We start from the raw sequence: 15,853 nt of genomic DNA, 5'->3' as shown, positions 1-15,853 counted from the left end.
GTAAGAGCACCAGTGGAAGGGGAAGCCCTGTGTCCTGCTAAGACTGAACCCCCAGTGAACTAGTCTATGGGGGGAGGGCGGCAATGGGGGGAGGGTTGGGAGGGGGACACCCATAAGGAAGGGGAGGGGGGAGGGGGATATTTTCCCGGAAACCGGGAAAGGGAATAACACTTGAAATGTATATAAGAAATACTCAAGTTAATTAAAAAAAAAAGATTCTCTCAAATTTGAGTATTTTCCTGAGCTTCTGGGTAGAGATATGGCTGTGTGGGTCTGTTTGGTATCTGATCTTTTAAATAGAGAAGTGCTTACATTGGGAGGGCCCATCCTAAGCAAAATGGCCAAATACCACATGGTTTCCCTCATTTTAGCGGCCCTAAAATTCTTTACAGATTCATTGTGATCATAGGAAATGGGAGAAGCAGGTCTGGGGCTGGAAGTGGGTTGAATAGACGTTGCTGGAGGCAGAGGAAGAGGTGCTGCTCCTCTGTTAGCCAGCAGACTGGCCAGGACAGTATCAAGTGAACAGGCAAACCATGTTGTCATAACTTGGAGGAACCATGGTGAATTAGGATGAAAAGCATCTGTCCTGTCCCAAGCCAGATTCCCCAGAGCCTCTGGGCCATCTCAGACACTGACTAACAAAGGCATCAATATCAGAGCTTAGAGATCCACATCTGAAACTATTCACATTCCTCATTTTCCCCTCTGGAAGAAACAGATCAATTACAGTCAACACCAGCTTAAGCACAGCCTAAGTTCCAGCTGCCTTTTCCAGCGCCACCACCACCCTTGTTAGTGAAGGTAGTCTGGCACTGATGTTTGGGCTGCATTCTTGGGTTATGGTTATTCTAATACAACCACTATAGGAAACATTTGTTTCTGGACATGGCACCTAGGCATAGCCATGCCTGGTTTGTTTGTATTAATATCATTCAGGAATCACAGGCTTAAGTGGATGGAGGGGTGAAAAGGGTTTGTGGCTGGGGGACCACTTTACTACTGGGGACTTGGCAAGACTTTGTCTACCCTGGACTTTCTCCAGTATCCTCCCTTTATGTTCTTTCCAATAAAGGTGTTAAATCAGAGTGAGAATGGGTCCAGGTGGTAACCTGGAGACCGTGGCTCTGACATCACAGAAACATCGTGTGATCACGCGGAATTAACACACACTCGATGTTCTCATGCTCTACTTCAAGCCAGTGGCCTCTGCACTGAGCCCCATGATTATTGATTAGTGAGTGAATGAAAGATTGAAAGGGGGTGGGGCTACGGTATTGCCCTGTACATGGCAGCCGGACGTCTTCCTATTGGCAGAGCCCTCATTGGAATGACTGTGGCTCCAGACAGAGTGCCCATTGCTGAGAATTTAAATTCTGATTATTGAATCCCTAACATAATGAGCCATCTCCCAGCCCCAGGTGTTTTGACTGAAGAGTCTGCAAGTTGCATGTTTAATATGTAAGGAATGGGAACCATGAGGAATGGGAAAAAGAGTGTTTGCCTCCTCTCCCCATCCTCTCTGTTAGCCAGGAGGCTGTGGCAATGGCAGGGTGCCCTCATCTTCTCAGGGAACTGGACTTCGTGGATGTTTTCAGGACCTTGGAGAGGGCCAGAGAAGCTACTTTGTTCTGCAGGATGTTTCTGACTCTTGAAGGTTCTGGATGAATTGCAGGTGAATGGATACCTTTACCTCACAGAGAGGGAAATCAAGAGGCTCGATTATTGCACCAGCATCTGGGGTCTGTGGTCCCCGTGGGGAGGGACATGTCCTTTGTCAGCAGTGGAGGGGACACTGGATACTGCAGTCAGAGCCTGAGCAGTTCCTGTACCACTCAGAGACCTCCATCCAGGTAAAGCTGGATCCCCTACTAAACCACAGGGGGGAATGACTGAGTTTATTACACAGAGAAGGTGACTGTCACTCTTTCTGATTTGAACATGGACATTTAGAGAGAGCTTTATACACAATTCTGTGGCTTTTCAGGCACCATTATTCAAAAGATATAATTTACAGCAAGGTTGAAGGACAAAGTGAAGTTTAAAAATTAGGTAAAATATAGTGATTGAATATACTTGTTTTATTTAAATTTTTTTAAGATTTATTTTGTTATTTTATATGTACCTGCACCTATGTGTGCGTGCTATATGCATATGGTACCCTTAGAGATCAGAAGAGGATGTCTGATCCATTCGAACTGGACTTATGGATGGTTGTCAGCTGCCACGTGGGTTCTGGGAGTGGAACTGGGGTCCTCTGTAAGAGCAGCCATTGCTCTTTAGGACTGACCCATCTCTCTAGCCCATCACTTGTTTCTCTTCGGTGATTTTCTTTTTGTAAATAAAGTTCCAAGATGGTTTTATGAGTTCCATCGTTTGGGTCTAGGAATGAGAGTGGACTAGTAACAGCGTAAAACCAGAGGCCATACACTTCCTGAGGCTCAGTAAGGATAGTTTCAATTGTGTGTGTGTGCACACACACGAATGCACGTGCATGCATATTGTTTGCACATTCCCTTGAAGGCCAGAAGAGGACCTTAGGTTCCTGGGTGCTGATTTACAGGCAGCTATGAGCTGCTTAAGTGGATCCTAAGAACAGAATTTGGGTTCCCTGGGAGTTTGGAACATGCACTTAACTGACGGGCTATCTCTTCAGGCCCACGTGCTTCTCAGCCTCGACTGATATATCTTTAGGAAAACGTGCACTATATCTGCAGGGAGCCTTGGCTGGGTCGGTGTTGTTGATGTTTCTGAAGCTCAGCCATTAGTAGACAAAGGCTAGACACCAGAAGATAGCTTCTATCCATTTCAGCATCACCCTTAACTCTCCAGTTCCTCTATTCTGTCTTGTTTGAACCACAGGCACAGCTGCTTCCTCCAGGACTCTGGAGGTGTGTTCTCGTCGGTTGGACAAGGACGTTTGGCTATGAATAAATGTCAGCGTGACTCAGTGCCTTTTGCTGTACTATTTATGAAATGTTTTGCCTGGAAATAGGGCCGGGGCTGGTTCAGGTGTGTAAATTAGAGACAGCCTCAAAGTCTCTTCAGTTGAACCTCTTTTATAACCATAGAGGCTCTCTGGGGACCACGTCACCAACCACACCACCATTACCCCTGAAAGGATGGCTGAACACAGGCTTTGGGGCTGAGATACTTCTCCAAGCTGTGAGACTGTGGAGTCAAACTGCTGTCGGGTCGTCAGCTTCCCAGCTTCTGTCACATGCAGCTCTTCAGCTTGACATCACAAATTGGAGGGGAAGAGAGTTGAGAGCTCATTACCACGGGTGTCTTGGAAAGTATGGGGGCGAGTTCTGCATTAATTAAGCCTCATGTAAATAATGAGCACATGTTATTTACTTTCTTGGAGAGCTGCTCTGAAGGAAGCACAGAGGCTTCTCCTACAGGAAGCCTGGGGGTCCCTGCGCCTACCGACCATCCCTTGGGGGAGGGAGGGGGAGGCAAGGGTGCTATTTTAAACTCTCTTATTGAAGGAAAAACCAATAACTGGAACATTGTGGGGCGGTTTGTCAGCTGTTTCTGTGAGAAAAGGCTGGGGTCAAGGAACGTCTTCTCCAGTCCTTTCAATGCTGCTCTCTGTTGTGCACAGGAGATGGTCTAAAATATGCCCATCACATCTCCCCAAATCATGTGTTCTTCTTCATCTGTTTTGGGGCTGAACAGAATGGTGGTGAACTTGGGAACATGTAGCCACCTTAGTGGTCATGAAGGGGACTCCACAGGAAGAGAGGTGTTCTCACACCAAACACCCAGATCTGCCTGATTTTGCACTGGATGCCTATAATTATGGGCATCTCTGCACCAAAAAGCAATGGTTCCTCTGTACATATGGATATTTAAATATGTGTCAGGGCTAATGGTCTAGTCTAGGTAAAACAAGCGTCCTATGTGCATTTTCTCTGTGATTTTTTTTTTCAATTGGATGAGCAGAGTGACTTTCTCTCTCATGTGGTACAGGAAGAAACGAACCAGATTCCTTCAGCTCTGTAATTAAATCACATACCTTCATACCTTTGGCTGCTCCCACCAATCTTCCTTCCCAGAACTACTTGCCCATCAGTCTAGGCCAGAGTTCATAGCCATAAACAAAAGTACAGAAGGCTCATGCCTGATTCTGTTGAGTGTGTGGCTCAAGAATTCACACATGCCGGCACTTACGAGGCTACACACTGGAGCTTCACACACTTAACAATATGATATTGCAGAGGATGGGAGGGGCTATGCACACATGCCAATTTCATACTTCAGGGTGATAAAAGACTTCATGTTCTTTGGGTTTTAGAGCCACCAAGACCCAACGAATGTTCTTCATGCAAACATCATGAGTCTTTAAGCAAGACTTTAAAACACAGGTGCAATTATCATATATGTGAAGAGACCCTGTGGTGGTTTGAATGTGCACTGCCCAGAAAATGGCACTAATAGAAGGTTGGCGTTCTTGGAGGAGGGGTCTCCCTGTGGGGGTGAGTTCTTGAAATCCTTCTCCCAGCCATGTGTGAGACAGTCTGTCCTGGCTTCTTTTAGATGAAGATGTTGAACTCTCAGCTCCTTCTCCAGCACCATGTCTATCTGCACACTGCCATGCCCTCTGCCTTGATGATAATGGACTGACCCTCTAAACCTGTAAGCCAGCCCCGATTACATGTTGTCCTTGGTCATGGTGTCTCTTCTCAACAGTGGAAACCTAACTAAGATCCCAGACTGGATAGTTCATGGGATTGCTCAAATGTCCTTGGCACCATCACTCTTTTATCTTCTGCAATGGCACAACTCAATGTCTCTCCAGTCCAGGGTGCTCCTCCAGTCTTGGTTCTCACAGGACTCCCCTATACAAGGAACTTTCCCTAAAATCTCCTAGTGTCTACAATACCATCAGGCATGGCATCCTCTTCATTGATAGGGTGGAGTCTATTCTCTAGGATGGTCACCAAGTCTCCCTTGTGGTTTTGTAGAGTAGCAAAGCATCTCCGGGGACGGGCACAGATTTTGGGTGTTAGACAGTCGGCTCAGACATGAAGAACACTTGTAACTCTTGCAGAGGACCCAGGTTCTATTCCTAGCATTCATATGATGGCTCACAGTTAAACTTTTAGCGAGTTTCAGAAGATCTAATGTCCTCTCTTGGCCTCTTCAGACATCAGGCAGGCACGTGATGCACAGAGTCCTTTGTAGCCAGAATATTCACACATTTGAATATATAAACACATCTGATTTTTAAAAGGTATGAGCTTTGATTTATGGTCATGGGTGATGCTGAGAGTGGATCCCTATAGCTACCTTTTAAGGGGAGGAAGGACAGAAAATGTTTGAAACCCGGTGGCTGTAGGTGAGGGAGCACCATATGGTCATGTCAGTATAATGCCTCCTAGTTTGGAATTGCTCATTTCACAGCTCTGATGGTGTCCATGAGGCAGAGGTCTCATCACTGACCTGGGGAACTGTCAGCACAGGGGGAAGGCATCAGGTGAATGACTATGTCTTTCTTCAAATACAGTGAAAGAGGTTCTTTTCCCCTTGTTTTCTGTCATCATAGAGTTCTAAAAACCCCTTTGGTCCAGATGAACTTAATTTGAAAGTCATTACAATGGAGATGGGGGGGCTGTGAGCTGACAGTTCATTAAGGAAATACTTGATGAGCCAAGAAAAAAGTGCCAGAGTTAATATTATAAACAGGATTAATGAGCAGGGTGGCTCCAAAAATTCATAAAAGAAAATAACAACAAAACATGCAGGCTGTCCTCTCTGTTGGCATTACAGGCTTCTGACAGTGTGTCCTGATTTGGTTGTGTTAAATGGTTGAGGCTCTAGGCTTGCCCACATGGCTGATGTTGTCTCTCATCTGAACTTGACAGGATAACTTTATGTTTTTGTGTAAACACATTCGTAATGCCTTAATCGCTTTAGCTGATGTGGGCTTGGGTGTTTGCCAGCCAGATAGGAATGAAGAGGCTTAATGTGTTTCTTTTTTAAAAACAACAAAAACAACAACAACAAAAAACTCCTAAACAAACAAACAAAAAAACAAGTTTGTATTTTTTTTTAAACCAAACAACTTCATATTCACCAGAAAAATAAACTGGAATTTATGTTGTCTGGTGGGTACTTGTTCATCTCTCTAGAGCACTATTGTATTAGGGTTTCCAGAGCAACAGAAATGGCAGAATGAATACACATTGTCTTAGTCAGATTTCCATAGCTGTGAACAGACACCATAGGCAAGGTAACTCTTTTTTATTTTAAGGCTTGTTTTATTTTAATGACTGATCATGTGAGGCCACAGTGAGGTCCCTATGCACAGACATGAAGGAATCTTTATTTCTTGGTCTCTTCCTCCTTGGACAGAGTCTTGATGATCTCCTCCTTCTTGGCCTGGAGGCACTCCTCCCAGGCATTTTTGTGCTTCCCTGGTCTTAGACCTGGGCGCCTCAGCCTGGTCAGCCTGTAGCTTCTTGAGGGCCTCGTCTGCCTTCGGTTTGAGGATCTGCTTCATAAGAATCCATTGGTTTCTGAATAAATTCCTTTTAAGCTTCAGGTACAGGCTGTGATACATATGGCGATCAATCTTCTTAGATTCCCAGTATCTCCTGAGAAGCCTGTGCAGGATCCTCATCCTTCTCATCCAGGTCACCCTCTCAGGCACCCAAGTGTTGACAGTACCCTTTTTCTTCCCTATGACCATATGCCTGCCCTTCAAGGTGTGTTTCTCTCAGCGAGTCTGAGAATGGATAGTTAAATGCTTCCAGATGATCAGGACTTCTTCAATCAGCTCCCTGATCAGCTGACGGGAGTAGGCATTGGCGATTTTATAGGTCTCATTGGGGTCCAACTGGACCGTCATTTTACCACAGTGGAGGACATTAGAGGCAAGGCTCTTCTGTAGCCTGAGCATGCTCATGGCTGCAGACGCAGCAGCCAAGGTAATTCTTATAAAGGACAAGATTCCATTGCAGCTGGCTTACAGGTTCAGAGGTTCAGTCCATTATCATCATGGCAGGAATCATGGGAGCATCCAGTCAGATTACATGCTGGAGGAGCCCAAAGTTCTTGATGCACAGGCAGCAGAAAGGGATTGTCTGTACCACTGAGCATAGTTTGAGTATATACAAATCTCAATGCAAAGCCACCACAGTGGCACACTTCCTCCAACAAAGTCACACCTACTCCAAAAAGGCCACACCCACTCCTACAATGCCACACCTACTCCAACAAGGCCACACTTACTTCAACAAGGTCACACTACTCCAACAAGGCCACACTTACTTCAACAAGGTCACACTACTCCAACAAGGCCACACCTCCTAATAGTATCACTCCTCATGGGTCAAGCATTGAAACACATGAGTCTATGGTGGCCCACTCCTATTCAAACCACCAAACACATCAAAAGTTAATTTGGCTTACAGGAAACTGGATGATCTAACAATGGCTGTCCCATACAAGGGTATTGAGAACCCCATTGGCTGCTCAGACTATGATGATTAATGCCTCAGCCATCTTAACCTGGTGCTGTGAGTTTCCTCGAGTCATTGGTCTTCAGTCTACAATGAGATATCAGAGAAGGTGGTTAGAATTTAGCAAAGGAATGCAGCAGCCGCAGGAGAGATGAACATGCCAGTGAGAATGAAAGCATGCAGACAATAATCAAAGGCTCCTTCTTTCATATTCTTAAATCTGGGTTGCCACCAGAAGGTCCCACCTACACGTAGGGCAAATATTCCTGATTCAAATAACCAGATCAAGAAAATCCCTCAGAAGAGTGCCCAGATGCATGCATTTTAATTGAATTCAGAGCCACTACAGTCAGCAACCAAGATTAGCGATCATGTCTGCCAACTCTCTCATACAATTTATTTTTCTTGTTTGCTTTATATTTTGGGCCCGAGATTAACCAAGTCGTGCCTCTCATATTGCTTAGCCTTGAAGCATTCATCTGCATTCTGTTCTCACTAGAAATCAAGAAGCACATTTTATGTTCACCCCTCTCCTGGTTGATCCCTGCCAAACCCAGGAACCAGCCAGCTTGCTGTCATTCCAGTCTCAGAGACTGGATGGCTGATAAAGAGGCTTCAAGTCCAAGATAAGAGCCCTGGCAAATTTTCTGAAGCCTGATACCTGGCTTGTAGATGGTGCATTCTGCCTATATTTCCCTGGGCTGAGAAGGTCCAGTAAGCTCTCTGGGGGTACTTTTTAAACACAGGGGCACCAATAACACAGAGGGGAGTCCATCTTTATGACTGAAGTCACACCCTCCAAAGTGCTGCTTCCCAATGATGACATCTTTGGCGACATCTTCCTAGGGGTGTGGTAGGGGAGACATTTAGATCACAGGAACCTCTACCAATGGAGATGGCTCTCCTCTAGCTTGCACCGGTATCATCAGGCTTCTGTGTTGAGGCAGCACAGGCAAAGTAAGTCCCAAGCATGTCCCTGCTATGTCCCCTGTACCATGACCCTCACCCTGTAACAGCTGCCCTTGTGTGCACCAGAGCTCAGCTTCCATGATGTCAGTCTTCTGGGATGAACCTCTATCTCCTTTTAAACCCATTGTTAGCTAAAGGATATGGGTCAGTAGGTAAACTGCTTGCTGCACATGCATGGAGACCTGAGCTTGTATCTGCAGGGCCAACTAACAAGTCTAAAGTGGTAGCATGCACTCTGACCCCAGAACCAAGGATATAGAAACTTGGGGACCTCTGAAGTTCACTGGCCACCCCATAATCAATGTTTTACTAAGGGTTATACTGCTATGAATGGACACCATAAACAAGGTAACTCTTATAAGGACAACATTTAATTTGGGTTAGCTTACAGGTTCAGAGGTTCAGTCCATTGTCATCAAGGTGGGAACATGGCAGCATCTAGGCAGGTATAGTGCAGGAGGAGCTGAGAGTTCTACATATTCATCTGAAGGCAGCTAGAAAAATATTGGCTTTCAGGTAGCTAGGATGATAAAACCCACACCCACAGTAACACACTCACTCCAACAAGGCCACATCCACTCCAACAGGGCCATACCCTCTAATGCTGCCACACCTGGGCAGAACTTACACACACACACACACACACACACACACACACACACACACACACACACAGGCACACAGGCACGCACACACCCAAACCATCACAGGCATCAGTTCCCAGATCCATTGAGAAAATCCTACCTCAAAAACAAAGACAGGAACTGGGAAGATAGCTCAGCATGCAAGGGCACTTGCCACCAAGCCTGAGGATCTGAGTTCAATCCCCAAGACTCACCAGGTGGAATATGGGACTGAATCCTACTACATGTCCCTTGGTCTCTACATATGTGATGTAGCATGTATGTGTCCACCCCGACTAAGTAAAACTATTACAAAGAGGAATGACACACAATATTGTCCTCTGACCTCAATATGCATGCACATACACAAGTCACAAGTGTATACACACACACACACACACACACACACACACACACACACACACACACACCACTTTTCTTGGAGAATAGCCTCACGTAGATGTTTTTCAAGATAATACAGGTCTTAGTGCAATTCTTGTTCTATTGTCCATAGAGAGGCACATCTCTAATAGGGCTGGGTATGCACAATGCTTTCCCATCTAACGAAACAGGAAATGGGAACGTTATGTTTCCCAATTTCAGGATGAAAATCAATGCATTCTGCTCTGTGACCTTGCACATTCCTGCTTAACTTCAGAAGTAATGGCCAGCCATTGTTGTCACTTGGTTAATTGGAAGTGCCAATATGACATTGGGGTGGGACATGGATGAGAGACAATATGGTACTGGTCTACAGAAAAACCCACAGCTGTAGGGAGCCGTTCCCCACTTCATTTGGCGTAGTAGTGGCAGCATCAGAGGGAAAATGGCTTATGCTTCTTAAATAAGAAACTAGCTTTTGCTGTTTCATAGGATATAAGCTGTCACAAGCTTGGGTTTCTGTTGATTCTTGTCTTGAGTGAGTGAAGACACAGTTTTCACCTTTTCCTAATAGGCTCTGGGTTTCCCTTTAACATTCTCATCTCAATGCTCGGAATTCCCACTCTTTGTGTGTAATGCCCTTATGGTGATTGAATCACTCTGGTCAGGCCATTAGTCGTAATAGTTACTTAATGTTTTATTTTCAAACACATTGCTTGGAATGAGGGATACAGCTTGGAGTTGAGCCTGAGGAACTGGACACAAGGTAAAAACCTAAGCGTGGGTATAAGTTCTTGTACCAAAACTTGGAGAATTCCTGGGATTTATTGCCAGCCCTTTTGGGCTATACTGGTGAGATTCAGGCCACAGAGAGACCCTGGGTCAAAAACAAGGTAAATTGGTCCTCTGGCCTGCATGTCACACACATGACCACATACACGCATAGCACATATGCATATATGCATACACACAAATGGGAAAACTTGTTATTAAACATCCATGCATGTAACAAATTTTCCTCACAAAAACCTCCAGAGCACTTTCTTTAAAGAGGAGATAGCTGCAAAAACAGATGCAAGGGAAAAAATTTGTAATGGAAATGAGTCTGACACCCCTTCATTATATGGGGATTCATGTAGACTTAGATTTTTTTAAATCCTACTTTAATAAGTGTTCTCAAATGCTTAGAGCCCCCTTCTGGCCCACTGTCCAAAGGTAGGGGAGAAAAGATGATAAATAGTGCAAGAGGATGTGGACCTGTTTAGAAGTAGTTCTTTGGGGCAAATCCAATCTGAGCTGTCAAGACACCGGCAGTCCAGTCCGGTAGTGTCAGGATACTAATAGTCCAGTTTAAAAAAAGTGTCACCAAGCACAAATCAGCACTGGTAGCACAATCTAGCAGAAACAGTCGGGCCTCCACCAAACTGGCACTAGTCAGCAGGAGTGACCAGAACCAGCTGGAATACCAGGAACTCTTTGCTGCACCTCAATAAAATGAAGGTCAATGAGAATCAAGACCAAGGAGGGATTGCAGGGCAAACAATGCAAGCACCCCATCAGTGTCTACTGAGTCATATTCGTAACCTCTCCAAATATCACGTGACTCGCCTTAACGAAATTGCACATGACTCTGCATCACAGGACAACCAGAAATTTCCACTTCAGACGCCAGAGTGTGAGGAAGGAGAGAGAGAGACTGAGACATATTGAACAAACAAGGATATACCCTTGAATTGTATATGTCCCCAAATGATAGGGAAGGGAAGATACCTCTTTGCTGAGCTGCTAAATTCCATTTAAATCACAGTGGCATCCAACTGGCCTGTTTCCTAAAATTGTCTCTCTTGTTACCTGATACACATGCCTTATACTTTGGGGCTGATGATGGGCCTTCATTCAATAGCTCTAGCCGTCATTTTGCTACTTCGTAGGTTCTCCTTTCTTTCACATTCAACCCCGTAACACTAGATAGGAGAGCAAAGAGGAGAGAGGGAAATGGGTTCTATCACCATTTGATGACCTCTTGTTGGTTAGGGGAATCGAGTTCCTTGGGGGGCAAGTTTGATCTTCATTGTCAGGATCTTTAATTTCTTCTTTGGGCGTGATAATTTAACAAACTAAAACCAACAGCAGCCCACCTATGGGGCTCTAGAATTTATATGTTCTCTGAAAAGTTTCCAGCATTCCAAATCTTACACACACGCAAAATCTATATGCTCCTGTCAAAATCACGCCCCTGCTAGAGCACGAGACAAATCATAGTCAGCCACTGTTGACAATTGGAAGCAACCCCATACCACACAGCCTTGATTAAAACAAAAACATACTTTTATAACATTTCTATGTTTTTAAATACACCAAAATTCTCACTGCAAATAGCCACTTTCATTTGGATATTAGTATAACTGACATTCTATCCTTTAATCATGGAGGGCATCCTAATTAGTTTGAATCAGTCATGCTAGCTTTGTTCTGTGCATGTCACTGGTGTTGAGGTACATCAGAAGACTGACTGAGACACACCAAAAATTTTCTGAGGAAAGATATTTTTCTGTCTGTCAAAAATAGGGAGCTCTCCTAGACAGTTTCATCTCTTTTCCTATTCCTCCCATGCAGTGTTGGAGTTCTGCATTGGAGGACTTTGATGTGTTCTCTCGTGATGCAGCAGCCATCTTGTGACTACATTATAGCCAAACCACTGAGGGCAGTAAGATAAGAAATATGGATGATCCAAGAGTCCTGTGGGATGGCTGGGCTGTTGAACTGGCTGTGTGTGCTTTGGTGTTTCTTCCCAAGTAAATCACACCCTTGGGATTAAGGGATAATGATTGGTTTTATATTTCTGTGATCAGACACATTCCCAGCACATATATTTATTGTATTTGCCCTTCTAAGCTCATAATTATTACCAGCCACATTTGAACTCATCTTCTGTCCTATCAGAACCCTACATTGCCAGCCTGTCCCCTGGCCCTCCTTAGCAATTAGCAAACACACACTCAAATAAGGTCCAATGTTCCAGGAGGTAGATGTGATACAACAATTGAAACACACGTACTAGGAAGTACAATGGAATATTATTTAAAATGTTTCTGCCCAAAGAATAGTGAAGTCAATATAATTTTAAAGTTACATTCTTTTATCACCCCTCTCCCCGTTAAATGTTTGATAACTCTCTGCTAAATAACTGACCTTTCTCAGGACCAAACAACACAGATGATATCCACCCCTGCCTTCGTCATTATTACTGTGGGTGTTATGTTATGTTTCATGGACAAAAGGTATTTCCTTTTTTGTGCAGCACAAGGCAGATAAGGTTTCTTCCAGAAACCTCACATTTTACAAAAGCAAAATGACGCCCTATTGAGAAACAATGCAAAATCCTTCATAGCTCAACCTGGCTTCCTGTCTTCTGATTAGAATTTTAACCGACATGGCATTGTCATGGAAGGAAAGTGTGCCTTAATGAGAGACTGTGGTCTGACAGAGGAATGTCTTTCAAAGGTTCTGAGGTGGGGTTCTTGCGCTAAGGAGCTGGCTTAGCCAGTAAAGTGTTTGCCGTGAAAGTATGAGGGTCTGAGTTCGGTCCCTAGAACCCACGTTAAAAACTAAAAGTCAGACATGGTGGCCTGCAATCCTGGTACCAGAGAGATAGACAGATGCATCCCCTATGGTCTCTGGTCCACCAGCTCGACTGGTATGTTTGGGGTGTAAGTGTGAGACTTTGTTGCAAGAAAACAAAGCAAGGAAGGGTGGAACTGTCTCAGTTACTTCTCCTTGCTCAGATGAAACACTGTGTGAACTATCTCACTGAGGAAAGGGTTGACTTCCGCTTGATCATGCCCATCAGGAAGAAAGTCAGGGCAGTAACTCAAGGCATAGACTTGAAGGAAGCAACTGAAGCAGAGGCCATGGAGGAACAACTACTTACTGGCTCTTTGCTCATTGCTTGGTCAACGTGCTTTCTTCTGTTTCCAGGACCGCCCACCCAGGGGTGGTGTCATCCACAGTGGACCTCCACACACCAATCATTATTCCAAAAGGTGCCTCACAGATCTGTCCACAGGCAAATCCAATGGCGGCAAATCATCAGCTGAGGTCCCATGAGGAAAAAAAATAATAAATCCCGACGCGGGGTTACTCACCTCAATGGCTTCTGTTCCCGAATGAAAGAAACACACCCAGCATCTATATCTAAAGCTGCCCATATCTGGGCAGCTGCCTACCCTCCATCCTGTTAGATTCCACCTCCCAGCAATAAATCCAAGTTACTATTTACTAATTTCTATGCTTCATCTTGGCTCTTCTTGAATCCAAGGTGCAACCCTCTGGGCCGTCATCTATTAGCCCTTTTATACGGCAGCTCTGCCCTTCTGCATGTTATTTCCCTTCCATGACAACCTCTGTCTCACCTCCTCCACACTCCCCTAAGGCATGGGGACCTCTCTGTCCTGCATGCTCCAGAACCCAAGCCCGGGAACCCTAAATCCCGTCTCTCTCTCTCTCTCTCTCTCTCTCTCTCTCTCTCTCTCTCTCTCTCTCTCTCTGTCTCTCCTTTCCAGCTATCGGAGGATAGCATCTTTATTCACCATTCAGAATTAACTGTGGGCAGGTTCCCAGGAGCTAGGTGCAGACTTTCTCCTGCAAACTAATTTGGGGAACCCAATTAGTATTATAGAACAAGGAGCTACAATCTCCTCTTCCCAGGTGTGTCACCATGACCACTGAAGGGAGTTGAGCCAGAGACTGAGGAAGACAGCTAAGGTTTACATCTGACCTCCCATACTTATGCTTATGCAACCACACACATATGTATGTATTAATTTATTTAATTCCATAGCAGGATATTGGCAGGGAAGGCAGGGTGAGTGGATCTAGGGACAAGTAGATAAAAGAGAAACAGGTATTTGTAATCACCACAGAGAGCTCCCTTCTTTCCTCTCAGAACAAAGGAGACTACAGCCAGAGTGTCCTCTGCCTAACTCTGTAGGGGTTTCTCAAGGGCAAACTCTAAACCGGCAGCATTTCCCCCCAAGTCTTTGTTCCATGACGTGGCAGTGTGCATTAAGTTGAAAACAAAAACAAGAACAAAACAACAAAACTCCCCCAAATAGGTCTAAAATTACCAAGAAAGATTAAAATCATCTTGTTTAACAAGAGACACCTGTTTATTCCTGTTTGATAAATGGTGTTTCACCAATAGTTAGGATTTTTTAAAATTATTATTAAACAAAATATAAATAGAGTAGAAAGGACGAGAACAAGAAAAGAAGTGGTTGCTGGTCCTCAGGGGATACGCTAGGTAGAATTAGGCAAATTTTAATTCTGAGAAAGCTCAGGTTTGACAATGCGGGCTGTATGTTATTTCATGGTTTCTCATGAACTCATTTGAACTTTGGTTTTGCATACGTGTACTGAGGCACCCTTCTGTCTTTGACCTGTGTGATGTTTTGCATGCCCAGAGTGCCCTTCATTCAACAGACAGATACACTCAGGATTCTGTCAGGTGCTAAGCACAGGTTGGTGATAGTCCCTCATGGTCCTCTCTTTGGTGAGCCTGAGAGAGAATGGCTCAGGGGTCAGCTAACAATGCAGAACCTTTCATGTAAGCGACAGCTTTATATTGTTTATTGATTAAGAAAAGGTAATTTACTTTAATTAATTAGTTAATTAATTAGTTAAATAATTAATTAGCATGTGTGTGTGAGCTTGCCACTGCACGTATGTAGACCTCAGGTCCTCAGACCTGGCAGCAAGGGCCTTGACCTGCTGAGCATATCATCAGCCTGGAGCAAAATGCTGACCAAAGGAGGCACTGGGAGTTGAATGAAGTGTTTTCTTTTTATTTTCTTTTTTTCTTTTCGGAGCTGGGGATCGAACCCAGGACCTAACACTTGCTAGGCAAGCACTCTACCACTGAGCCAAATCCCCAACTCCAGGTGTTTTCTTTTTAATCTCTTTTATTATTGTTTGAGAATTTATATAGATGTAGTGTTTGGGACATTTTCAGTGTGTATATGAAGACATCAACAGTGACCAAATACTCTAATGGAATCTTAAAACTTCATCTCTGGCCAAGTGCACTTCAGACATTACATTCTCATTACATGGGATCTCTATACCTGCATCTTTATTCAACAGACTCCTGTTTTCCCTTCTGTCCACACAGGTCTCCCACTTTGCTCAAATAGGCATCCCATTTACACAATGTGCACACAGAGGCTTTGGCCATTCTCCAGTTCCTCAATATAGCATCCCTTCACTCAGGTTTGAGGTCTTCATGGAAACAAGATGCTTGAATAGCACTCATCATCTTCAGGGTATTCATCATTATTTGAATGGTCTCAAACATAGTGACCATACATGGATGATTGAATACAAACCTGACAGCCTGACAAAGCACTACATACT

At 44.4% G+C, this 15,853-nt stretch overlaps 1 long non-coding RNA gene across 1 annotated transcript; it reads left to right on the top strand.

Annotated features, from left to right (window-relative positions):
* The first annotated feature begins 1,216 nt into the window (after nt 1-1,216).
* On the top strand, nt 1,217-2,953 carry LOC134484525 (uncharacterized). The gene is made up of 2 exons (XR_010061975.1): nt 1,217-1,675; nt 2,863-2,953. It is a non-coding gene; the product is annotated as an uncharacterized LOC134484525 (long non-coding RNA).
* Nucleotides 2,954-15,853: the final 12,900 nt, after the last annotated feature.

Source organism: Rattus norvegicus, chromosome Y (genome assembly GCF_036323735.1).
Source record: "Rattus norvegicus strain BN/NHsdMcwi chromosome Y, GRCr8, whole genome shotgun sequence".
NCBI classification, from domain to species: Eukaryota; Metazoa; Chordata; class Mammalia; order Rodentia; family Muridae; genus Rattus; species Rattus norvegicus.
This window is presented reverse-complemented; position numbering and strand designations above follow the sequence as displayed.